Source organism: Hipposideros armiger, unplaced genomic scaffold, assembly GCF_001890085.2.
Source record: "Hipposideros armiger isolate ML-2016 unplaced genomic scaffold, ASM189008v1 scaffold_1153, whole genome shotgun sequence".
Taxonomy (NCBI): domain Eukaryota; kingdom Metazoa; phylum Chordata; class Mammalia; order Chiroptera; family Hipposideridae; genus Hipposideros; species Hipposideros armiger.
The window spans coordinates 205615-229193 of record NW_017732503.1 but is presented as its reverse complement, the minus strand read 5'-3'; the positions used below and the strand labels follow the sequence as shown (position 1 = coordinate 229193).

General features: G+C 40.1%; 1 protein-coding gene across 4 annotated transcripts in view; it reads left to right on the top strand.

The window, feature by feature from the left end:
* FARS2 (phenylalanyl-tRNA synthetase 2, mitochondrial) overlaps positions 1-23579 on the top strand; it is a 323981-nt gene that overhangs the window by 95616 nt on the left and 204786 nt on the right. For 2 of the 4 annotated variants that reach the window (XM_019632557.1, XM_019632558.1), the window contains exon 2: positions 6592-6793. The exons of the other annotated variants lie outside the window; for them this stretch is intronic. The gene's annotated coding sequence lies outside the window, so the exon portion shown is untranslated. The remainder of the gene's footprint in view (positions 1-6591; positions 6794-23579) is intronic. 4 annotated transcript variants of the gene reach the window in all.

Sequence of the window (23579 nt, the reverse complement as noted above, 5' to 3'; positions counted from 1 at the left end):
CCTTGTACGTCCGCTGGAGCTCACAGGTGCAGATCTCGAGAAATCTGAGTTTTTATCAAATATGGTTCTTTCACTTTTAAAAACGTTCCTTTTAATTTTGGTTAGTCTTTTTAGGTTAAAAAAGAATGTTTCTATGTTGCTTGGCTACTCCATAGATACATGGCATATTCATCCTTTTCGATATCACATTCAGCTTTTGAAGATGTTTTAAAATCTGTTTTTTTCCCCTCTGTCAAAGGGAAGAGGAATTGCTGCCATATTGCATGCCAGAGCACTTGAAGCAAACCTCTTTCAAGCTTGACTATCTCAGCTCAGGAAATTGCCAAAGTGATGCATTATTAATTTTTTGCTCCTTGATGCTAAGTGCACCCAATGAGTATGCCAACCGCTGCCCCTCCTGCCATCCAGCGGCAGGCAGGGACCAGTATGGCCCCAGCTGCCTTGGCTGCCTCCCTGTGCAGGGGCTGGTTCCAGCTGTGTCCCCTCAGGCCTCAGGAGAACAAGGGTCACTCAGCTGGTAAAAAGCAGGAGCCACAAGCATTTCTGGTGACTTGTAGAGTGAGCAATCTTCCGATAGCTCAAGCCACAGGTTCCTAAAAAATAAGTATCAGAAATATTTTGTGTACATTTTCACTTTAGCCATGAAAATAGTTGTCCACTTGTTCAGAAAGGTGTCACGATTTTTGCTTAGTGATAAACTTTTTTCAATGATNCAGCTCTTAACCAGTGCACCACACTTTGCTTTTGTGACTTAATTGGTATGGGGTGTGCTGGGGCATCGGGATTTGTCAAGCTCCCCAGATTTCTGTGTGTAGCAAAATTTAGGAACCTCCAAGCCAATTCATGAAGGCCTTAGAATTATGCTGAGGCACATGGATTTTATCCATCATTTTTAATACTGGGGAGCCACTGAAGGATTTTAACCAGTAGAGTAACTTGATCAGACATTTAAATTTGGAAGATCTTGCTGTTTTTTTGGGGGAAAATGGATTGAGAGGCTAAAACTGCAGGCAGTGAAACCAGTTAAGGGGCCCCCTTAAAGGTGGCCTGTTGGAGGGAAGGCAGTGGAGATGAAAAGAGGTAATGAATCCCCGAGATACTGATAAGATGGATTTAGCAGAACTTGTGATGGTTGAGATGGAGTGTGTGGGGTGGAGGGGAGTGACCAGTTGGCCTAGATGGCTGGGAGCAGGGAGAGGAGGGATGATGTGGGGGAAGGGATGGATTGTTTTCATTTTTCAGCGAGGATCACCAGCCCTGATGGTTTCTCCTTCTAAGAAATAGCTGAGGATGTTCATTACCACTTTGCTAAGCACTGGCCTCATTTAGTGAACTGACTGTAGAGCTTAGGTCTTGTTCCTCCTCATTGATTGGATGTTTTTTCCTCAAAGGTTAATCATCTTACATACTCATTTGCATAAGAGATCTACTTAAGGAGGATCTCCCCACACTTGTGCTCCATGGAAATCCTGGTGGCTGAGGGCTTACTGGTGGCTCAGTGGCATCTAAAGGACATTAGCTTCCTTTTACAAGAAGGAGAGTTAGTTGGGGAAATAGAGATTTCATTACTTGGAGAGGAATGCTGGTGGCCATCCAGATGCTTGACTGCAGTCTTAACTGACTAGTGGAGCCACATTCATGTGGGCTGACATCTGCTTGTAGAAGTTATTTATAAAGAAAAGATCATTGTAATCAGAACAGCTAGAGAGATTTTTTTAATAAAAGATTTTATTGGGGAATTGAGGGAGGGAACAGCGTTGGGGAATCGGGGAAGGGGAACAGACAAGTTGCTGTCCTTTTGTTCTTCAGGCTAGTTGTGGAGGACGTCACTTCACTGGCCCATGTTGGTATTGTGATCATTGCGCTCTTCCTGGCTGAGGCAGATCGGTCGCCGGCCATTGGACGGCCAGTCACTGTGGCTCACGGCAGCTCACGCCAGCTGCTGGCCAGCCCAATTGCAGCCTACACCGCCGCCAGCGACTCATGGCAGCCCAGCTCCAGGTCGAACTGTTGTTCACCATCATGTATAGGGTGCAGCGTCACTGGCCTATGTGGGAACCGAACTGGCGTTCCTGCTGCTCAGAGCTTACGCTCCCAAGCCAACTCTTAACCAATGAGCCACTTTGCCGGCCCTAGAGAGATTTTTAAGTACCAGAGGTACTGCACAGAATTCATCTAGGGTGAGCGGCACTGTAGGAGGGATCATCTACTTCTCTAAACACTCGTATGTCTGAGTGTATTTTTCCTGTGTGTGAATAGTACTTTCACATAGCATGCTATAACCAAAATACTTGAAATAAACATAGACTTTTGAAGGCTTGAACATTATTAATAGGACTATAAAACTACCAAAACAACACATTAATAAACCAAAAAATTTAACAAGACAATATATAAAGAGTTTGGAAGTCTGTGCTCCTGTCTTCACAATAAGAAAATTAGCTCAACAAACTGGAGATCAATAACTCTTTTTAGATACATCAGAGAACTGAGGTCACAGGGTAGATGGCCACCCTGAGAAAGGGAGAGAGAAGTAGATACCAAGAATCAGTTCACCAGAAGCAGAAGTGAAGGAGCAGCGCCCCCCACCCCCACCCGAGTGGCAGAGTCCTTAAACTACAAAAGGTGAGTTGCTGGAGGCTTGGCTTACACTAGCTTGAGACTGAAAAACTCCCAGGGCCCAATATTGGGGTGGGGGTGGGGTCCTCTATGCTTTCACGAATTCCAATTCATTTTTAACACAAATGCCCAATTAGCAGATAGGGAAATGAATACTGAGGGAAGTTAAGTCGCTTGTTTATGTCAGGGAGCTGGTGAGTGGCAGAGCTTGTGTCCTGAGCTGTGCCTTAACCCTGGTGCTCGGCTGCCTCCCTAGGCTCAGGTCTCTGCTCTCTAGTGTCCTGTTTTTTGGCATCTTTTTGAGATTGGTTATACTGGGTCTCTTAAATATTGGGTTGTCGGAAAAGTCATGACACATTTTTACAACGAAAAACAGAAAAACTACATCATGATTTTTTCGACGACCCAATAGATAATTCAGTCATGAGAGACGAGATAACCAGTCAATCAGTGTACCACTTTTCAGAGCTCCTTGTGATTTCATTTCTCTGCAGTCCCCTAAGTCCTTCCCTGCAGAAAGACGCAGGACACAGTCTCCCCAGTATAAATGTACCTCAAAAGCGTGGAAGAGCAGTAAAGATTTGGAGAGTGCTGGCAGCNATGCAGCAAAAGGAGTCATGAGAATATCAAAGCAACGGCCATGTGTTCTGGAAGATGTAGAAAAGTTGCTTCTGGTTTGGATAAACGAGAAGCAACTAGCAGGTGATACTGTGACTGAGAACTTGATCTGCGAGAAGGCAAAGGCCTTGTACACCGACCTCGTAAGTAAACTGCCAGGTACGTCAACAGAAAATGAAGATGGCTTCAAGGCAAGCAGGGGATGGTTTGATAACTGTAAGAGTAGAAGTGGCATCCATAGTGTTGTGAGGCACGAAGAGTCTGTGAGTTTAGATGCTAAGGCAGCTGAGACGTTCGCTACCAAGTTTCAGAAGCTCATGGTTTCTGAGTGTTACCTGCTGGAGGAAGTTTTTAACTGCGACGAGACAGGGCTTTTTTGGAAAACGATGCCAAAGAGGACCTACATTATAGAAGAAGAAAATGCAATGCCCGGTCACAAACCCATGCAAGACCGTCTCACCCTCTTGTTTTGTGCTAATGCAAGCAGGGATTTCAAAGTCAAGCCCCTGCTCGTGTATCATTCTGAGAATCCACGAGCCTTCAAGAAATACGAGGTGCAGAAGAGCCAGTTAAACGTTATATGGAGCTCCAACAGCAAGGCTTGGGTCACTTGTATCTTGTTTGTTGAGTGGATCAACGAGGTCTTTGGTCCTGCAGTGAAGAAACACCTTTTAGAAGAGAATCTGCCACTCAAAGCCTTGCTAGTTATGGATAATGCTCCTGCTCATCCTCCAGGCTTTGAGGACGACTTACTGGAGGAATTCGAGTTCGTTAAGGTCAAGCTTCTTCCTCCCAACACCACTCCAATCCTCCAGCCCATCAATCAGCAGGTCATTTTGAACTTTAAAAAGCTTTACACCAAAGCACTATTTCAGCAATGCTTCAAGGTGACCGAAGGGACAAACCTTACTCTCCAAAAGTTTTGAACAATCATTTCCACATCGTGAACTCAAGATCATTGATAAAGCCTGGGATGGGGTCACCAAGAGAACCCTCAATTCTGCTTGGAGAAAACTGTGGCCTGATTGCGTTCTTGGACATGACTTAGAGGGGCTTGCTCATGAACAGGAGCTGCCAGTTGTCGATGAAATTGAGTCCTTGGGGAAGATCATTGGACTGGAGGTGAATGAGGACGACATTCAAGAGCTGGTGGAGGAACATGGCCAGGAGCTGACCCCCGACCAACTGATGGATCTGCACCGCGAGCAACAGCAAGAGGTTACAGAGGAGAGCTCATCTGCAGAGGAGGAGGAGAAAAAGGCAGAGGACTCCCTCACTTCAAATGAGATTAGGGAGATGTGTAAAATGTAGGAAACAGTGTGAGCGATGAATCTGTTTAATGACAACGCAATGTCACATTTCCGCAAAATCCTCAAAAGGAGGCAAAGCAAGTGTCATTGGTTAGGTTCCTTGCTAAAGTAGCATGAAAAAAAAAAAGATTCCATTGAGCCAATAGATAGCAGTGATTCTGTTATAGTGACAACAGAATCTCTCTTGTCTCCCTCACACCAGCCACGAAGGTTTTCAAAGGTAAGTGCAGGTGAATTTGTTTATTTTTCTTTGTATTTTCTTTATTATTTGGTCTTATATTACAATATTGTAATCATTTTTATATGAATATTTTTGGGTTGTGGAACAAATCGTCTGAGTTTCCATTATTTCTTATGGGGAAATTTGCTTTGATATACAAGTGCTTTGGATTACAAGCATGTGTCCGGAATGAGCTATGCTTGCAAACCAAGGTTTTCCTGTACTCAGTATCCCAAAGAGGCATATTTTGGGGTGGCAAACTTCAAACCCCTTATGAATTTACACACTTTAGGTTTGTTTGGGGTAAAAGTTCATTTAAATAACCTTCCATGCATCATAGGATTTCTGACTGTTATGGGTTTTATGCAGTGCACATGCATTCATCTACAAACCAAATTTAGGTCCATAAAGCTCTGACTTCTAATGAGCTTTTTAGATATTTGCAGTGTCTGAAACTTTTAGATAATTGAGAAACAAGCAAATAACTTGGGACCATCTTCTGGAAGCAATTCAAATTATGAATGAAGCTGTAATCCTTCTGAACGCTTCTTAATTCAAAAGGATAGCGGTTTCATTCACAGTGTTCATTTATCCCCAGAAATTAAAGTATAAAAATTTCAATAACAGTTTCTTCTGGGCTTTGCTTACTATTGATCTATAATAAGTCTTATAGCTTTTGTGTAGTTTTTGTGTGTTTTGGAAGACTTTTTTTAAAAATACTTTCTCACTTAGGCTTTATGAAAGCTCTGGGAAGTAGACTGGGAATTCTCTTTATTATCTGAGGACTTATTATTGTTTGACATTTGAGGACAATATTGTCAACTTAGAAAATATGTTCACAATGATATAGAATATTAGAGTAAGACCGCAGGAAGTACCAAGGAAATGTCAAACTTAAAGATTTAGCTCATTTCCATAGCTGCCTGGAATGTACTCATTGAGGAGAGTTTTGAAAATTTGGGTTATTCCCGCGATGTGCTATATAAAGTGTCGGGCTTTTTCTTCTTGCCTGCTGTTCTAGGCTGTTACTTCCTAAAGACCCATCTCTCAGATTTTCAAGACCGTAGTGCCAGCTATTGATTTATCAATTTTAAGACATCTAACCTGGACTCGAATAAAAAGTCAAATGCCTACCTAGTATGTGCGAGTGTGGTGAATGCTAGAGACCATACTGAACAGGGAAGTCACAGCCCCTTTCCTCAGGAGCTTCCGTCTGGTGCTTCCTCCTGGGGATGTGTGGTCACCAAGGAGCTCGTGTTCCTGCTGCCAGAGAACTTGGTGTTTAACGGTGGCTACTATCAGGTCAATAGGCAGACCCAGCACCTGTATTCAGTGGCATATTAGGGGAAGTTCAAGTTGCCAGAGAGCGCATAGGCGTGGCCTCTAACCCAGATTTTAGGATTCAGGGTGGGGGAGTGTGAGTGTGTGTGTGTGTGTGTGTGTGTGTGTGTGTGTGTGTGNCTTTTATTATTGAATGGGAAACCATTTGCTCAACAGTATTTATTGAAAATACTGTTGATACATAATAATTAACACAAACTTAGTGGCTTAATTCAACACCCATTTGTTGTCTCACAGTTTCCATAGCTATAGCCCGATGGGATTTTTCTATAGGATCTTTCAAGAATGAAATCAGGGTGCTAGTTGGGCTACGTTCTCATCTGGAACTTGGGATCTTCATTCGAACTCATGTGGTTTTTGGCAGAATTCAGTTATTTGGAATATGGTAGGGGGGTCCTATGCTTCCAGAGGCCTCCTACTGTCATCCCCTGCCACATGGCACCTGCCAGAGATAGTTCACATCTTATCTCTTTGCTGTTTCAGGGCCAGTGGGAAAATCTCTGATGCTTTCAGTCCTGAGCCCAGGGAAAACCTAAGTCTGCTTTTAAAGGGCTCCTTTGATTGGGCCAGATCCACCCAAGATAATCTCCCTTTGATGAACTCAAAATCAACCGATTATGGACCTTAATTGCATCTGTAAAATCCTTTCACCTTTGGCATATAACATAACACAATCATGGAACTGGTAAGTCCTTTCTATACTCAAGGGGAAGTGATTACACAAGGATGCGGGTCGTTGGGGGTCATCTCATGTTAGGACATTTAAGAAGCTGAGGATACAGTAAGTTTTTAAAGGATCATTCTTACAACTGTGAGGAAAGTAGGCTATAGGGAACAAGGATGGAAACAGGAAGACCAGTGGAAGCAATTGTAAAATTTCAAGTGAGATATTGGTGGCTTAGATCTGGGTAGCAGGGGAAATAGGTAAAGAGCTTGGAATCAAGATTGTTTTGAAGGTAGAGCTAACAAAATTTGCCTGTGGGTTCAATACGGAGTGTGAGAAAAAGAAATCAAAGATGACTTCAGGCTTAGTGACGTAAGCCACTAGAACAGGGGTCGGCAAACTTTTGAGACGGAAGAGCCGCCAGGGGTCGGCAAACTGCGGCTTGCGAGCCACATGNCATCCTGCCACCTGTTGGCAGCTCAGTGGCAGCTCAGCTTGGGCTGGGACTTGAACCGCTGTTGCTCAGAGCTCAAACTCTTGAGCGAGCTCTTAACCACCTGAGCCACTGGGCCAGGCCGGCCCCCAAACCCATGCTTTTTCTGGAGTATGCTGCTATCTCTGGTTTGAAATGACTGAATTGCAGCTATCAACAAGACTGTAAAACATGAAATGGTGAAACTGTTGTGTGTTTTGATTTACTTATTTTGAGCACCATGATTATATTAGGTAGGTATTTTCAAGACAGTTCTAGAGTGAATCCAGAAAAATATGTAAGGAACGCCCTGCCTGGATATGTTCTGAGCCTTTTTTTAGAAGATAGATATATAATTACCTAAAGCAGAAGAGGGTGCCTTTCTGAACTGCTGGTGTCTGTTTATAACTGATTTTAGAAATCTTTTGTGGCAACTGTTACTTGTGAAACTGCTATTTGTCTGTTGCTATGCTTTTCTTGTTTGACTGGCCTACTGGTAATCTGAGCAATCCCTAGCCAGGTGTTAGACCAACAATACACCACCTCAGTGTCTGTGTTTTGACTTTGACCTCAGGCTTTGCTCATGTTTGGAGGTACACCATCTACTGTATTTCCCCTGTTCCTTTCGGGCTCTCCAGGCTTGACGCATCATTGAATATGCGTTTGGAGCCTCACCTCTTTCATGAATGAATTCCCGGTCATTCTCACATTTGCTGTTTCTCCTGTACCACTTTGGGACTTTATGGCTGTCCTCCTGTTGATCATGTGCTCTTTTATAATGTATTTCTGTATTTCATTATGAATACTCTGGTGCTCCAGCTTCATATTATTAAACTCTTTGATGTCATGGATGGTGATTTAAACAACAGTATTTTGCACAAAATAGGACTTAAAAAAATCTTCTTATTTTAGTAAAACTCTTTGGCAGTATGGAGGTAAAGTGGTTTGATCATGCATGGTGTTACAAAGAGTGCCGGGAGCTGACTCTCATTTGTTGCTGGGACTCAGTGGTGGGCTTGTAACTGTATACTCCTGCCAGGGAGGTCCATTTGGTCATATATGTTCAAGTGTGAAATGCATAAAGTACCTGATATTGCAAGTCAGCTTTTTAGAGATTATTCTAAAAATGCTGGTATGTATATGGAAATGTGTATGAGGTTTTTTTTTATAGATTCATATTAACAAAATATTGGGAAAACTTTAAATATTAATCAATAGGGAAATGGCTAAATACATTGTGGAGCTTTCATACGATGGAATGCTCTGTCATTGAAAAGAATGAGGTAGAGCTATGTGCTCAACTAGACCTTTATGGAATAACATTAATGTAAATTCTTAACTGACAAGAATAAGGTGCAGAACGGAATGCTAACATTTGTTTAAAAATTAAGTCTGTCACAGAGGGGTGTGTTGTGCTTACACACATAGAATTGCATAGCATAGTGTAGAAACATGCCTGTGGGAGGTACAGCAGGCAGTGGAAGTTTACGTTTCACTGTTGACCTTTTTTATAACATTTGAATTTTAGTATCATATACATGATTTATCTGAAAAATATTAAATTAATTTTTAAAAGTCTGATAATACAGATTGAAAATCCCCAAATCTATTGATTTGGCAATGCTAGATGAAATAATGTGTGTAAAGAGCTTAGCAGAGTTCCAGATGTCATAACGAGTATTCGGTAAATTGCATGAGTGGTGATCATTGTGGACATGTGGGGGGCTAGTAATGTTGATGTCAGAACTCACGTCAGTGAACCCCTGGGGGCAGAGAATGTTCCATCCCCTGCCTCACCCTAAACTACATCTTAAAGATGTAGTCTAAAGTGTGATGAAATATTTTGTAGTTCTGGTGCTTTGTTTTAAAAATTATGAGTTTTTCTTTGTTCTCTTCTGTAATATTTCCCTATTTGTTTTTTTACATAAAATAATTGTGAATCACTTAATATCAGTTAAACAATTAAAAAAACTAATGTATGTCCCCAGGGGGAAACAAATTATTGAATCAAAATTTGCAGTGTTGACGGATGAGCCGTGTCTGTCGTGTGGCGATGTGGAATTCTTGTCCATTGTCACTTGGCTCCAGATGTATATAAGCTGTATTTCAAGAAGCAAGTTTTTCTATCTATAAATTAAGGTTAGGATCTGATATTGGCTTTTTTTTTTCCATTTCAGAGTTTTAATAAGCGAGGCCACTTGAAATTCCTTAGAAAATCTGTTTGAGTTTTGTCATTATTGTTCAATAAATGAATAAATGCAGAGGTAGCATACAAAACATTTCAACCTACATCAGTGCTAACGTTTCTGAGAAACATTATTTTGGCTGTTCCTTCTCAAAGTGACCACTAAGAAAAACTAGAGAATGATATTGGCTTTTGATGGTTTCTATGACGATTTAATGATTTCAGTGAAGTAGGTGGAACTGAATTTGGCATCTAAGTCATGTGACTGTCTGTTGTCATTGGACTTGTGAGAGCATCAGTTCCGTGGCATGTGTGACCATACTGGAATAAGATGTAGTTGTCTGAAATTCCTACTTCCAAATCTGGGGTTTTTATTGCTTTAAGTGACTCATACATTTGCCAATTCTTTGTGTATTTCAGTTCTGTCCCCATCTGATCCTTCATGATGACCTAGGCCAGAAAGAGGAACAAGTGCTCTCCTGGAAACTGTAGAGAGGGGAAGTGGGAATAGCAAATGCCAGGAAAAGATCTAAGATTAACTAGCTGGTGTGGTGATGTTTCTTCTTCAGAGTAGTGAGGCGTGTGATGGACTGTATCTATAAAACTATGAAGAGATGTGTTTTTAATCTTTGGGTCTTGTACTTAATTTAAGTATTGAGTTATAACTTACCTAGAGACTGCTGGTTACTTTTTCCTATGAAAAAAGTTTTGGGGAAATTGACATATTTCCTTGGTAATGAATCAGTGATATCTGTTCATATTTTCGATATAACAATTACAATTTTAGGGAAACTTATTAACAGAGTAGTAGCCTAGAAAACTTATTTAAAACAAATTTTTAAATTGATTATTGTATATTTTGATCCTTTCTATTTTTCTCAGTGGAAATTTGGGGGTATTGGGAAAGAGAAATTCAGAGTTAAAAAATAATGGGTTTAGTGGTTCTAAAGTAAAATCCAACTTCTATGGATAATTGTTTTAATAAACATATTGGTTATATAGCCTAAAATAAAAGAGGTTGATTTTTTAAATTAGATTCAGCATATAATAAAAATTATCTTTATTTTCAAATAAATATTTAATTTAAAATAAAAATTATCTTTATTCTAAAATTATGCATGTAACTTTCTTATTAATTAACTTATTTTCATGGTGTGATGTTTTCTATCTCATGAATGACCCATAATAGAAAGCTGAAACCACTTACCAGATTTACTTTGGTGTGTTTACTTCCCACCTTTCTGTATCTTTACCTGGGTGCAGATATATGTCTTCCTTTTCTGCCCAGCAATCTTGTGCATAGCTTTTCAACTGTCCCACGTTTCTGAACTGTGCTGGCAGGACCTGTTCCCTAGATGCTTCTGCAGTAGTGAGTTGCCTTTCCCTCTGCTCCAAAATGCCTCCCTTCCCTTCTGCACCCTCCCCTCCCACCCCCCACATGCCCCATGTCTTGCCTCAGAAGTTCACCTCTTTGATGGGGTTGTCTCTGATCATCTCAGACACTAGATCCTGGAGTCCAGGGCACTTTATGGGTATTCTCTATGGTACTTACCACTCTATAGCTTATATTCTGTGTATTTGAGATATGTTTAAAGTTGGCCCCGTATTTCATTGCTAGGCTGTGTTTCCAATGAGTCCCTAGTGCTTGGCACAGCCCCATTTGTTGAATGAATGAGTGGGAGTCTCCCTGTATTTCGGTGCTTGGTGCTCTGGAACATGCTTTTTGCAGTTTTTCTACGTGGATCCAGGATTTACTATCCTTCCCTGTATATGCTGTTTTCTCAAAAATATTATTTTAATAATGATCATGGTACATGCTTGTTTGCTATTCTTTGCTGAATGTGATTTTATTCTTAAAAATACCATCTTAACAATGATCATGACACATGGAATTATATATTCTNCATGACATTTCCTTCTTTTCTCCTTTCTTATCGTTTATCTTGGAAATCTCGAAATACATCATTTTGATAAAAACCTGATAGGTACAGTCTTCCCAATTTCTTATGATTTTGAGTGGGAAGGGCCCTTACTGCCAGCCTGTACTGAAATCTAGTATGAATGAATGTTGATTTAACATTAACAAAAATAAAGGTATACATTTAGATATTTTAAATTCTACTAAATTCAGTATTTGAAGGTAATCTGCAAAGAGTAACACAAATTTCAAGGACACTTTAATTATTTAAAAACAGATCTCTTCATACCCCACCTAATCTCTGAATGGGGTGAAATTTCCCCAAATGCTATTAAAAGTCAGCTGCTAATGATTTTAAATACCACATTATTTCATTTAGTTTCCACAGAAACTGTGTGAAATGGATATTCTTTTTTTTTTTTTAATTTTATTGGGGAATTGGGGAAGGGGAACAGCCAAGTTGTTGTTCCCCAATCCTAGTTGTGGAGGGTGCAGCCTGCCCAGCTCCAAGTCCAGTTGCCATCTGGGTTCCCATGGACAGCTTGTGGCGGTTCAGCTCAAGGTGCTTTGTCCAATCCTAATTGCGGGTAGGCACAGCCCACCATCCCATGTGGGAGTCGAACCAGAAACCTTGTTGCTAAGAGCACATGTTCCAACCACTGAGCCATCCGGCTGCCCGTCGGCAGCTCAGGGCAGCCCATCTGAAGGTGCTGGGTTCAATCTCAGTCGCAGGTGGGCATAGCTCACTGTCCCATGCGGGAGTCCAACCTGCAATACTGTTGTTAGGAGCACGTACGTGCTCTCACCAGCTGAGCCATCCTGCCAGCTGTTGGCAGCTCAGCTCGGGCGCAGCTCACTGGCCCATGTGGGAATCGAACCGGCAACCCTGTTGCTCAGAGCTTGTGCTCTTAACCAACTGAGCCACTCGTCTGGCCCTGAAATGGATATTCTTTATCCACATTTTTCAGACCAGAAACTAAAGTCCTGAGAAGTAACATGCTTTACTCAGGCTCATGGTCAAATTTGGGACATACTGGATCTAAGATCCAAACCCAGGACAGTGTCATTCTGGTGACCTGTGACAGATACTGAGTGGCCACTACGTAGCATGTAATAGGCTGGATCCTGGAAATGGAAGAAAAATGAAACTGCCCTCACCTCAAGGAAGATAATCCATCCTCTTCATTGGAATGCTAAGGGGATTCCAAAATGACTTAAAGCACTGCATAAATGCATGATATTATATTAGGCTGGTGGTGGTTTCCTGCCAATATGTGAAGTGCTAAGAATCAATAGGAAGAAGAATATGTTATAAAAAAGAAATGAGCAGAGCCATAGAAAGGCTAATTGAAAGCACAGAATGTTAAGAAACTCACAGATTTATTTATGTGAAGTTTGGAAGATGCTACTCTAGCAGTTTTCTGGCTGGTTTTGATGATTGATGATATACCTAAAGTCGCTGAGCTGCTCACGTTATCTCAAGTTGCTTTATTTAAACCATGCTCTCAGAGAACCCTACTCTTAACGCACCTGAAGGTATACACCTGTGTTATGTTGGGTGTACGGTGTTTTAGAGTCAGAGAGGAAATGAAGAAAGCACGGGCCCTATTACATGGTTTCAACACCATTTATCCACACATTGCCCATGATATTGTGCCGAGCAGCTAGTGATAATGAGTGAAGGGTAAGTAGGGGAAATACTCACATTTGGAAAGATGACTAGAATTAAGACAAGGGAAGAACTCTATTAAAAACACAGTGGCTCAGCATTAAGGCATGTAGAGAGCAGGCATTACATTTTTTCTTTTATGTAAGAAAACTAATAATTCTTATAGGTCGGATAATTAAGTTCGCGAACTTGTTGCAATGATGTTGCCAACTTTTTTTATATCTGAAGGATTATTCATTATGAATTTGTACCAGTCGGACAAACAGTTAACCAAGTTTACTATTTGGAAGTGCTGAAAAGGCTGTGTGAAAAAGTTAGACGACCTGAACTTTTCGCCAACAATTCATGGCTCTTGCATCGTGACAATGCACCAGCTCACATGGCACTGTCTGTGAGGGAGTTTTGAGCCAGTAAACAAATAACTGTATTGGAACACCCTCCCTACTTACCTGATCCAGCCCCCAAGGACTTCTTTCTTTACTTAAAGATAAAGGAAATGTTGAAAGGAAGACATTTTGATGATATTCAGGACATCAAGGGTAATATGATGACAGCTCTGAGGGCAATTCCAGAAAAAGAGTTCCAAAATTGCTTTGAAGGCTGGACTAGGCACTGGTGTTGGTGCACAGCTTCCAAAGGGGACTACTTCGAAGGTGATTATAGTGATATTCAGCAATGAGGTATATAGCACTTTTTCTAGGATGAGTTTACGAACCTGTCACAGCTGTACTTGACCCAACTTTTAGGTTTATAGGCAAAATCAAGAATGTTATACTAATATTGAGCTTCTTTATATGATCTCTTGAATTTAATTAAAAATACTTTATTTTTGTATGGTAACTTTTAAAATGTACCAGTCTACTTTTTGAATTGTCTAGGCATTTTTCATTAGCAAGTACTTTTTTTTTTTTTTACTGTTTTGATGGAATTATATCAGTGAAATTAGAGAAAACTAAAAGATGTGCTTGGGAGAAGTCAATATTTAAATGATACTATATATTTTGATTTAACTTGAAATGAGTGGTAGGGGGCAGAAAGAAATGTGTGTGTATAGCTCACCCATTATATGCTATATATATATATATATATATATATATATATGTATCAATTTCATTTCATCTGTATAACATTTATAACCATTTTGATATTTGCAGATGAGGAAATTGTNTAGACCCAAGCAAGTAGTAAAGAAGCATCTCTACTTTTAGTTGTTGAAGGTACAGGTAAGCATAGAGGATGGGCACTTAGTCCAGCTCGCGGAGAAGGGAAGCTAGGCTGCTGGAAACCAGAGGGAAGGTGAGACTTCCTAAAGGAAGCAATGAGTGAACGGATGGGAGTTTGCCATCTGGGGAAGGAAGAAGGCAGGTCAGGCCTCAGAGCTCTAGACCTGAGAAGGATAGCAGGCATATGTTTCAGCAGGAGGATGTGCGTGTGGTGAAAGCAGTGCTCCGTTCACCTGGTAAGGTAGGCCAAGGAAATAAGATCCCTGCTGGTGGGGGCCAGCAGAGGCAGACTGCATGCTTTGCCCACTTACTTGCATGGCCGGGAACATAGACAATAACTGAGAAGATTTCAGATGCACAAACTCAGTGCTTTCCAGAAGATGTTCGGTAGGATACAAGTTGCTTGGATATTAATAAGTGCCATGTGATACATATGTCTGGAGGTCAAATTGGTTCTGAAAATACAAATACCCATTGTGATTCTTTAGGGAGGGTAAAGTCCACAGCTTTTCAGAAGTTTTGGGAAACTTTCCCACCTGAACATCTTGAGAGGCTAGTGCTCAGAGTACACGCTGGGCAATGTCATGTCAGCACCCAAGTGGCATGGATGCCACCTGGCTTGGTCTCATAGGTCTTCTTCCTGAAGACATGCTGTTCTCCTCAAGGTCAACAGCTAGAGGCAGGCTGGAGGAAGGCAGCTGCAGATGCATTAGTGATGGGAAGACCCACACATGAGAGCAAAAGCAGTTGACCAGTTGACTGACCTCCCGTTTAACCCACTGCTCCTCCTTCCTGTACTGTGCATTGTGAGCCCTCAGCTCTCCAAAGGGCCAGTTCTACGCTATGGCTGGAAAGCATTTGCTCCTTCCTTCTCTCACTTCTTTGCATTCTTCTGACCTCTTAAGGTGGTACAGAGGCTGGCATGAATATTAAAGTCAAGAGCCACTCTTATAGATGGAATAATGGTGTGAGAAAGTAGAAATTCTTGATAGGGATAGGAGAAGTTGGGAAATTGATTTTGGTCCCTTGAAACTTGAGAAAATTGTGCTTTTGAAGAGTTCTGGTTTGCAGTGTCAAAGGAAGCATGTGAAATTTTTTTGTAGTGAAAGCTACCATAAGAGTCATCTCTCAGCTGTATTGGAAATGTCAGGGTTATGGGTGAGGGCTGGTGTTTCAGAGAGGATCTGACTTACTCTTGGGCCCCAAAGGGAGGAAAAGTAATAGATTTCTCCTGATTTCATTCCTGTACAAAATGACCGTTGCCCCAGTTATTCTTCTGCCATCAGTGTTAACTTCAGTAAGCTATGTGATTTGTATTTTTCATGATGCTCATGTTATTTTAAAATCCTGTATGAAAAAAGGTCTTACAAGACCATGTAGGATCATGCAGTGGGCTTGGTGTGTTCTTGCAGTTTGTAGAAGATGCCTTTGGGGTGGGGAGGACTCAGACATGAGAAGAAGGAAGGAAACAGTGAGGAGAGATGGAGTGTGATTGTGGGCGTGTTGGAATTTGGCCTTCTTGTGTGTATTTATCTTTCCCTCTTATAGTGGATCCTGGCCTCTGTGCCCTGAAGGAGACAAGGTTGGTGGGGTGAGAGCTTTCTTATCTACTTCATACCCGTTAAGTAGATACCTTCAGTGTTTAGTCCAGAATCATTTTTCATCCATATGGAAATATGTCATATATATTGCTTCATATTTGAAAGTCACCTTGTTTCTAAAATAAATCTGGTTGGATGTTGGGACCTCCAGCTCCCACCTTTACCCTTCTTCTCTTGTGCCCTAAATCCTTCCCACACGATGACTTATCCTTAGGAAGCCATTAGAGATGCTGTAGAAAGTGCTGTAACATTTCCCTGGAATTGTTACTAAAGTGTAATTAGATACTTGCTCAGCTGCTTAAAGGTGTGAATTACGGCACAGAAAAAATAGAGCTACTCAAAATACATGATGTGAAAGAAAGTAAATGTCTTGCATTATTTTGAAATAATTGTTGGTATTGAAGTCTTGTAGTTTTTGCGTTTCTCATATGGGAAAGAAAAAACCTTAGTAATGTATTAGTTTTAAAAGTGTTACATAAGGTTGAAGAAAATAGAGCGCTTTGTTGACTTGAATGAATGATAATTCACACCTCTATTTCTGGCTTTTCAGTTTGAGGGTGGCTGTGGCGAAATGATGTCTTTATTGTGGAAAGGCACCTATGAGAATAAGTACAATGTGTTCACAGGCAAGACCGTCTCAGGATCCTACTTTCTTTTCCCTTTCTCCAGCAGGGCAAATGACTTGTCATTCATAGATTTCTGCTTTACCCTTTCCCTCTTTGCAGACAATGTCACAAAGTCCTGCTAACTCCCTCTCTGGTAAAGTCAGAGCTCTTTAAGTCTCACTTTAGTGCACTGCTCCTGAACTGCTGGCTCACATCTCCCTGCCCAGGGATCAGCCACCACCCCAGATCCATTGAGCTTCAGTGTCCCCAGGCATAGGGGACAGAGATGGCATTTAGGATGGGATCTGAGCTTATACCAGAGTCAAACTCCTTGGTGAGGCCACTGAAGAATTGTGGAAGATCCTTTGATTGAAAAGTTCATGACAGGATCTTTGGCACGTCCCCTAGGTTGACTTGCAACCCTTTTGGACATAGACTTTCTCCCTGAGCAAGAGGAGCACAGTGCTTGACACATAACAGTGCTCTAGAAGTAGCACTTGTTCTCTTTGCCCTGCAAGGAATTTACAAAAAAAGAAAATTTCAGAAGAGAGACCACTGTGCACTTGTTCTCTTTGCCCTGCAAGGACTTTACAAAAAAAGAAAATTTCAGAAGAGAGACCACTGTGTACAGTTGAGATGGGTTAGGAATGTTCTGTGATTGAGGCTGCTTTGAGCCAAAAATCAAAGGATAGGTTTGGTCATTCATTCATTCACTCATTGGATGCTTTAGTCTACCTGGTATGGCTCAGGTACCACTACAGAATGAGAATAGTGACCAAACAAACCAAACCAACAACAATCCCTGTACACCCCCCCATTACTGTCCCCTTCCCCCCCCCACACACACACACTCACACAAGGTTTGTAATCTGGTCCCAGGAAAATGCTCATCAAATAATCATGTAAATAAATAAAATTGACATGGAAAGTGACCTAAATGTTTAATAGGAATGTGGTGAAATAAATTATAACATGTTTTTTTTTTTCATTTAATATAATGTAATCATTGACATTGTTTCAAAGAATCCTAAAATGATTGCTGTAACACTGGGTATTTAAAAATGGGGCTATAAAATTATAGGTTATAATCTGTAAAAACAAATGCATGTTCGCCTATGCACAGGAAAGGTGGTTACACAGCACACTGAACGATAGTTACGCCTGGTGCTGAGACTGTGAAGCACAGAGCATGTTCTCATTAAATAGTCCTGGTTCTGTCAGGTGGCACGTAGATTTAGTTTTCCATCGTAGAACATTGTATAAACTGTGCCAGTTAGATGCTTTTCATGCTTTAATTGGGGAACTAAAGCCTTAACATGTGCTCTTTCTCTGTTCATTGTTTCATTTTGTTTTTAATGGGGGGGGGGAAAGTAACCTAAATGACATTTAGGACTCTTCTCGCTGAGCGGGACAAGTACAGTCTTGGTGAAAGCCCTCATCCTGTGTGGCTCCTGGAGATGTGACATGGCACTGAGTCCCTCGCAATGTGTCCAAGCAGGTTTCAGCTTCCTCTGTCTGCAGTTTGTTTTGGGTTTTGTCTGCCATTTTTGTAGACAAAAACGTGTGTCCACAGGGAAAGTTCCAGAAATGCTTCCAGGAACGATGATGGGCGTTTGGTTTTTAGTCTGCACTCCTCTTCATCTTAGTAAACACCTGCATTATTAATCTTCTGAATCTGCATTGTTGTAGATTCTTTCTTTTTTTTTTTTTTTTTGCTGAGCCATCCTNGACTCACAGCAGCCCAGCTCCAGGTTGAGCTGTTGTTCAGCATCTTAGCTGTGGAGGGCAGTGTCACTGGCCCTCATATGTGGGATCCGAATCGGGGCCCTCTGGCGTCCCAAACCAGTTCTTAACCATCGCGCCACTTGGCTGGCCCCTGAAATAGTTTTTAATGTGGACTTTAGTGGTTTGATTCAAAACAAGTTTTAATTTTACTTTCCATAGTCATTTGCTTGCTAAATTATTTTTGGGTGAACACTAAATTTTTTTTCATTTGCTGAATGTTTTTTGTTTTAAGGCTATTATGCACATGTATATTAGGAAGATTATTAAACAATATTTTTGCTGAATTTAGTGGGTAATTAATTATATTGTCATTCTCCAAATATGGAATATGTAGAACTACGGTAAATGCCTTTCATTAAAAACAAAAATAAATAATGACTAGTAGGTTGATCTAAGTTGAGATGCAGTTTTGATGTTTCACTTGACTTTGAGCAGATGCTAAAAAGCATAAAGGATGAATTCGGTAGTTTTGTTTTAGTGCGTGTGTGTGCTACTTTCACATGCATTGAGAGGGATGTTTTTCCCTGGTATATTTAGGTAAGTGTTCATTGACACTAATGGATATTCGTAACATGAACTTAATTTTAACTGATGATACTTTTTTTAAGTAAAAATAGTGAAACAGTGTGGTTGGGAGTCCACCTGCAATTCCAAATATGGTGATATCTTTAGACACTTTTTAATCAGTCTTCAAATTAATTTTGGAGGGTCTTTGGTCTGCCATCTTTACCTCATGCATTTGTTTAGTTACAAATTTTAAACTTTTGACTTATGACAACAAAACTGATTTCTCTTGGAAATGGGTACCATGATTTGTGTGTTTTGTTTAAATCTTTAAAAAGTTGTACTTCTCCATTTATTTTTGCATCTATCACAAGATACTTTTCTCTTGAGCACTCCTATCTTCTTAATAATTAAGAAGCTCCTAGTGTGAGAGAACATTTTCAAACCTTTCATTCTTGAAAATTTGGCATTTCTTAGCAAAGAATGGTGCTGACAGTCATTTCTCAACTGAAGTATAGATGAGAAAAGACAACTGTTCTGAATGGGAACACGGCATTGTATATTTAAATAATGATTATGTTTAGAATTGCTTTCCCTGCTCCTTTTTCCCCCCTTAGACTTAATTTTAATAAAATATATTATCTATCCGAAAGGTTAAGTATTACAAAAGGAGACTGAAGTGTGGAGGGATTTCTCAGGCTCTCTGATCCGTGTACCCTGGCACTGTCTCTCGTTGGGCTTGCCCTCTGTGTGCAGCTGCCAAGTTCTTGCATAATTGTCTTGACAAATGGCGTCCTCATTAATATTGCAACTGGGCTTTTGCCAATCCCTGGAAGCCATGTGCCCCAGGCAAAGTCCAGTGCCAATTTCTTGCTGGTTGCTTTAAGCCATGCCTTAAATACCTTGTTGAAACCAATGATGGATAAACAGTCATTTGAGGTAAACATTACTTAAATTTATCCATTCAAGATTAAAGCTTTCTTTCTTTTTTTTTTTTTAAATTGGGAATTGGGGGAGGGGAACAGTGTTGGGGAATTGGGGAGGGGGACAAGNTCAGTCACGCTTGTATAAAAGAGGTTCACGTGCTCTTTGTTCAGAACAGGTAATAGAGATTTCAGGAGGGGGCTAATTTCAGCTTAGTGTTTGAATTTTGTGTTTGACAATAGCAGAAAATTAATTGTGCTAAACAGGAAAGTGGCTGGAGTTTTAAGAATGTTCCCTTCCTCCATTCTCCCACTTCACCCTGAGATTTTCACATTTATATTAATTATCTCCACAGTTTATATTAGGTTATACAATAGAATCCGAATTTCAAATAAACGTCAATATCAGAAAATAGGCCTATAATCTTTCACAGGCAGCTATGCAGAAAATGGACTTTCTGTTTTTGGAGCATTTTGTCATATGAAGGACAGACCTTATTTTTCAAATACATTGTCACCAAAATAACTAGAAAATCTCATTAAAGACTCTTCAGGGCTGTGGGGATTGTGGGAAGAGGAAGAGTTAACAGTAAACTGGGGGTACCTGGGCCTCACCCACCTTGCTGACTCCCAGGGATGACCTTTCCCCTGGAAATCTCTTAGCTGGACCCATGTTTTTTATCGGGAAAGTCCATATTAAACCAGTTGATCTCCCGTGTCCTTTCCAGTATTCTGTTTCTGTGATATACAGATGATGCACCGTCCTGCATGTTACTTAGCCATTCCTGGAAAAAATCTGGGTATTTTGCTACTCATTGAGGTCCCTGGTACTATTGTGGATAAAATTTATTATCGCCTCCAGCAGTGGTTTTCTGTTTGTGTGTGTGTTTCTTTGCATCATTGGATCCCTTACCATTATTTTGCCTGAAATGCCAGTTTATAGAAGTAAAACTGTTAAGGTATCATGAGAACCTGTGCCCTACTTTTCTTATTTAATTTTTACCGTCTCTCCCACCCCAACATTTCCTGGGTCACTTACATACAGCCCTAGGATTTGAAAACTAAAAATATAGGGTACCCTCCATACTCTCAGGTATACCTATATTACTGATCCAATCGCATTCTTACTTCTCTCCCACTTTTTTTTTAATTATGAAAAATTTCAAATATACAGTACAATTTGAAATTTTTTTTACAGTAAACCTCAAAATAGCCTCCACTTGGATTCTTATAATTAACATGTTACTATGCTTTCCTTACCACATATCAATGTGTCTGTCCCTCTATTCATCTACAGGCTAATCCTTTTTTTTCTTTTTGGGTAGATTTTAAAGTAAGTCGCAGACTTTCCTTAAATGCGTATAATTAATAGTTTGTTTAAAGGTAAAATTTACGTACATTGAAAGGCACAGATTTTGAGTTCTGACAAATGTATATACCTGTGTAATTCAAAGCCCCTATAAAGATACAGAACATTACTACTACTTTAAGAAGTCCCCTCATGCCCTTTTTAAAGATCAGTCTTCACTCCCACTTTCTGGAGGAAGACATTGTTTTGATTTTTTTTTCAAACTGTAGATTAGTTTATCTGTTATATTACCTTACATAAAGGGAATCATACAGTATATACTCTTTTGTGACTGGCTTCTTTCATCATAATGTTTTTGAGATTCATCTATGTTACTGCATGTATAGTAGTTTGTGTGTGTGTGTGTGTGTGTGTGTGTGTGTGTGTGTGTGTGTGTGTGTATGTAATGGTATTCCATTGTATGAATATACCGTTTAGCCATTCTCCTATTGATGGATATTTGGGCTGTTTCTGGTCTGGGGCTGATAGGAATAAAGTTACGATGAATGTTCTTTCTGTGGACATTTTCTCTTAGTTCAATACCCAGGATTGGAATTGCTGGTCACGGGGTAGGTGTATGTTTAGTTCTGTAAAACATTGCCTGACATTTTTTCTGAAGAGGTTATATCATTTTACACTGTCATCAACAAATGTTTGAGAGTTTTTGTTGTTCCACATCTTGCCAATATTTGGTGTTGTCAGTCTTTTTAATTTTATTCTACTGAAGAAATAATAATAATAATAATAATAATAGTAATAATAATGATAGTGTAGTTCACTGGGTTTTATTTGCATTCCCCTGCTGACTATTGATGTCAAGAACCTTTGTATTTGCTTATCAGCCATTTGTATATCTTCTCTGAAGTGTTTGTTGAACTTTTTTGTTTTTAACTGGGCTGTTTCTCCTTTTTATTATTGAGTTATAGGAATTCTTTACATATTGAAGCTGTCATATTCATGTTTTGCAAGTATTTTCTCATAATCTTTGGCTTCCCTATCCATTTTCTTGAAGATCTTTTTTGAAGAACATACAATTTTAATTTTCAAAAAAATTTCTTATCAATATTTTCTTTAATGACTATTGCTTTCTATGTTCTAAGAAACCTTTGTCCACTCCAAGTTATGAAAATGTTCTCTTACGTTTTCTTATAAAAGCTACATGTTTAGGTCATTGGTTTTTATGTTTAGGTCTTTGATGAATCTTGAATTAATTTATTTATACCCTGTGAGGTAGGGGCTCTGCCTTCTGGCCACCCAACATCCTCTCTGCTTACCCTGGCTGATTGGTCATTTCCCTAATGCATATACACTCATGGCAGTGTACTTGTGTATTCTGTTCTTTCCTCATTCCCTTCCACAAATATTCATTGAGCGCTTATTGTGTGCTAGATGCTGGTTTGGTACTGGGTATGTAGTCTTGAAAAAAATAAATAATCCATACCTCCATGTAGCTGGTAGTCTAATAAGGAGAAATAGACATTAAGCAAATAAACACAAATGGTTTTATATTTATGGCTGGTTAGGTCTTATTTGTCCTTTAAAACTCACCTTAATTCAATATTTGAAATCCAGTCAATGTAATCCACCATACCAGTAGGCAAAAGAAAATCACGAGATCGTATCAATTGATATAGAAGAAACATTTGACAAAATCCAATAGTTTTTCAATATAAAAATTCTCAGTAAACTGGGAATAGAGGGGAACATCCTCAACTTGATAATGAACATCTATAAAAATTCTCTAGTTATCATATTTAATGCTATCAGACTGAATGCTTTCTCTCTAAAATTGGGAAGAAGGCAAGGATGTCTGTTTTCACTTCTGTTTTTCAACATTGTATTGGAAGTTCTAGCAATGCAGTAAGGCAAGAAAAAGAAATCAGAGGCATTCAGATTGGAAAGAAAGAAAGAAAAGGATCACTATTTGCAATAGATATGATTGTTTGCACAGAACATCCCAAAGAGTATACACAAAACAAGACAAAAAACAAAGCAAAGAAAAACAACAAAACCTCCCTAAAAGTAATTAGTGAGTTCTGCATGGTCACAGGATATCACGTCCCACGTGACAAGGGCTGGGGGGCTCGAGGAGGGGCAGTGAAGGGTTAAGAAATCACAAGAGTCAAAAGTAGAGTTTCTGCGGGCTGGGCTGGGGGTCTCATTGAAAGATCGAGCCCTGATACTGGCCGGAGTAAAGCTTTTATTTACAACAGTCACAAGGAGGTCAATTTGAATATCTATACCCAGTTAATTGATTCAATTAGACTGGCAGCTGCTTCAAGGAAACTCATTGTGATTAAGCACGAGTTGTGCTTTCACACATGAGTATGATCCCCGGGATGGTGTCAGCATTCCGAGATCACCTGATAAGGAAGCTTTACCGGGATCATTCCCTCGGGTCTTAAGCATTCCAAGACACTTCCTTATGACTTCAAAGGAGCAGTGTGGGAGCAGTGTGCAGGAGCATTCTAATCGGCAGCTGCAAGGTGACAGAAGGGGAACAGACAAGTTGCTGTCCTTTTGTTCTTCAGTCTAGTTGTGGAGGACATTGCTTCATTGGCCCATGTTGGTATT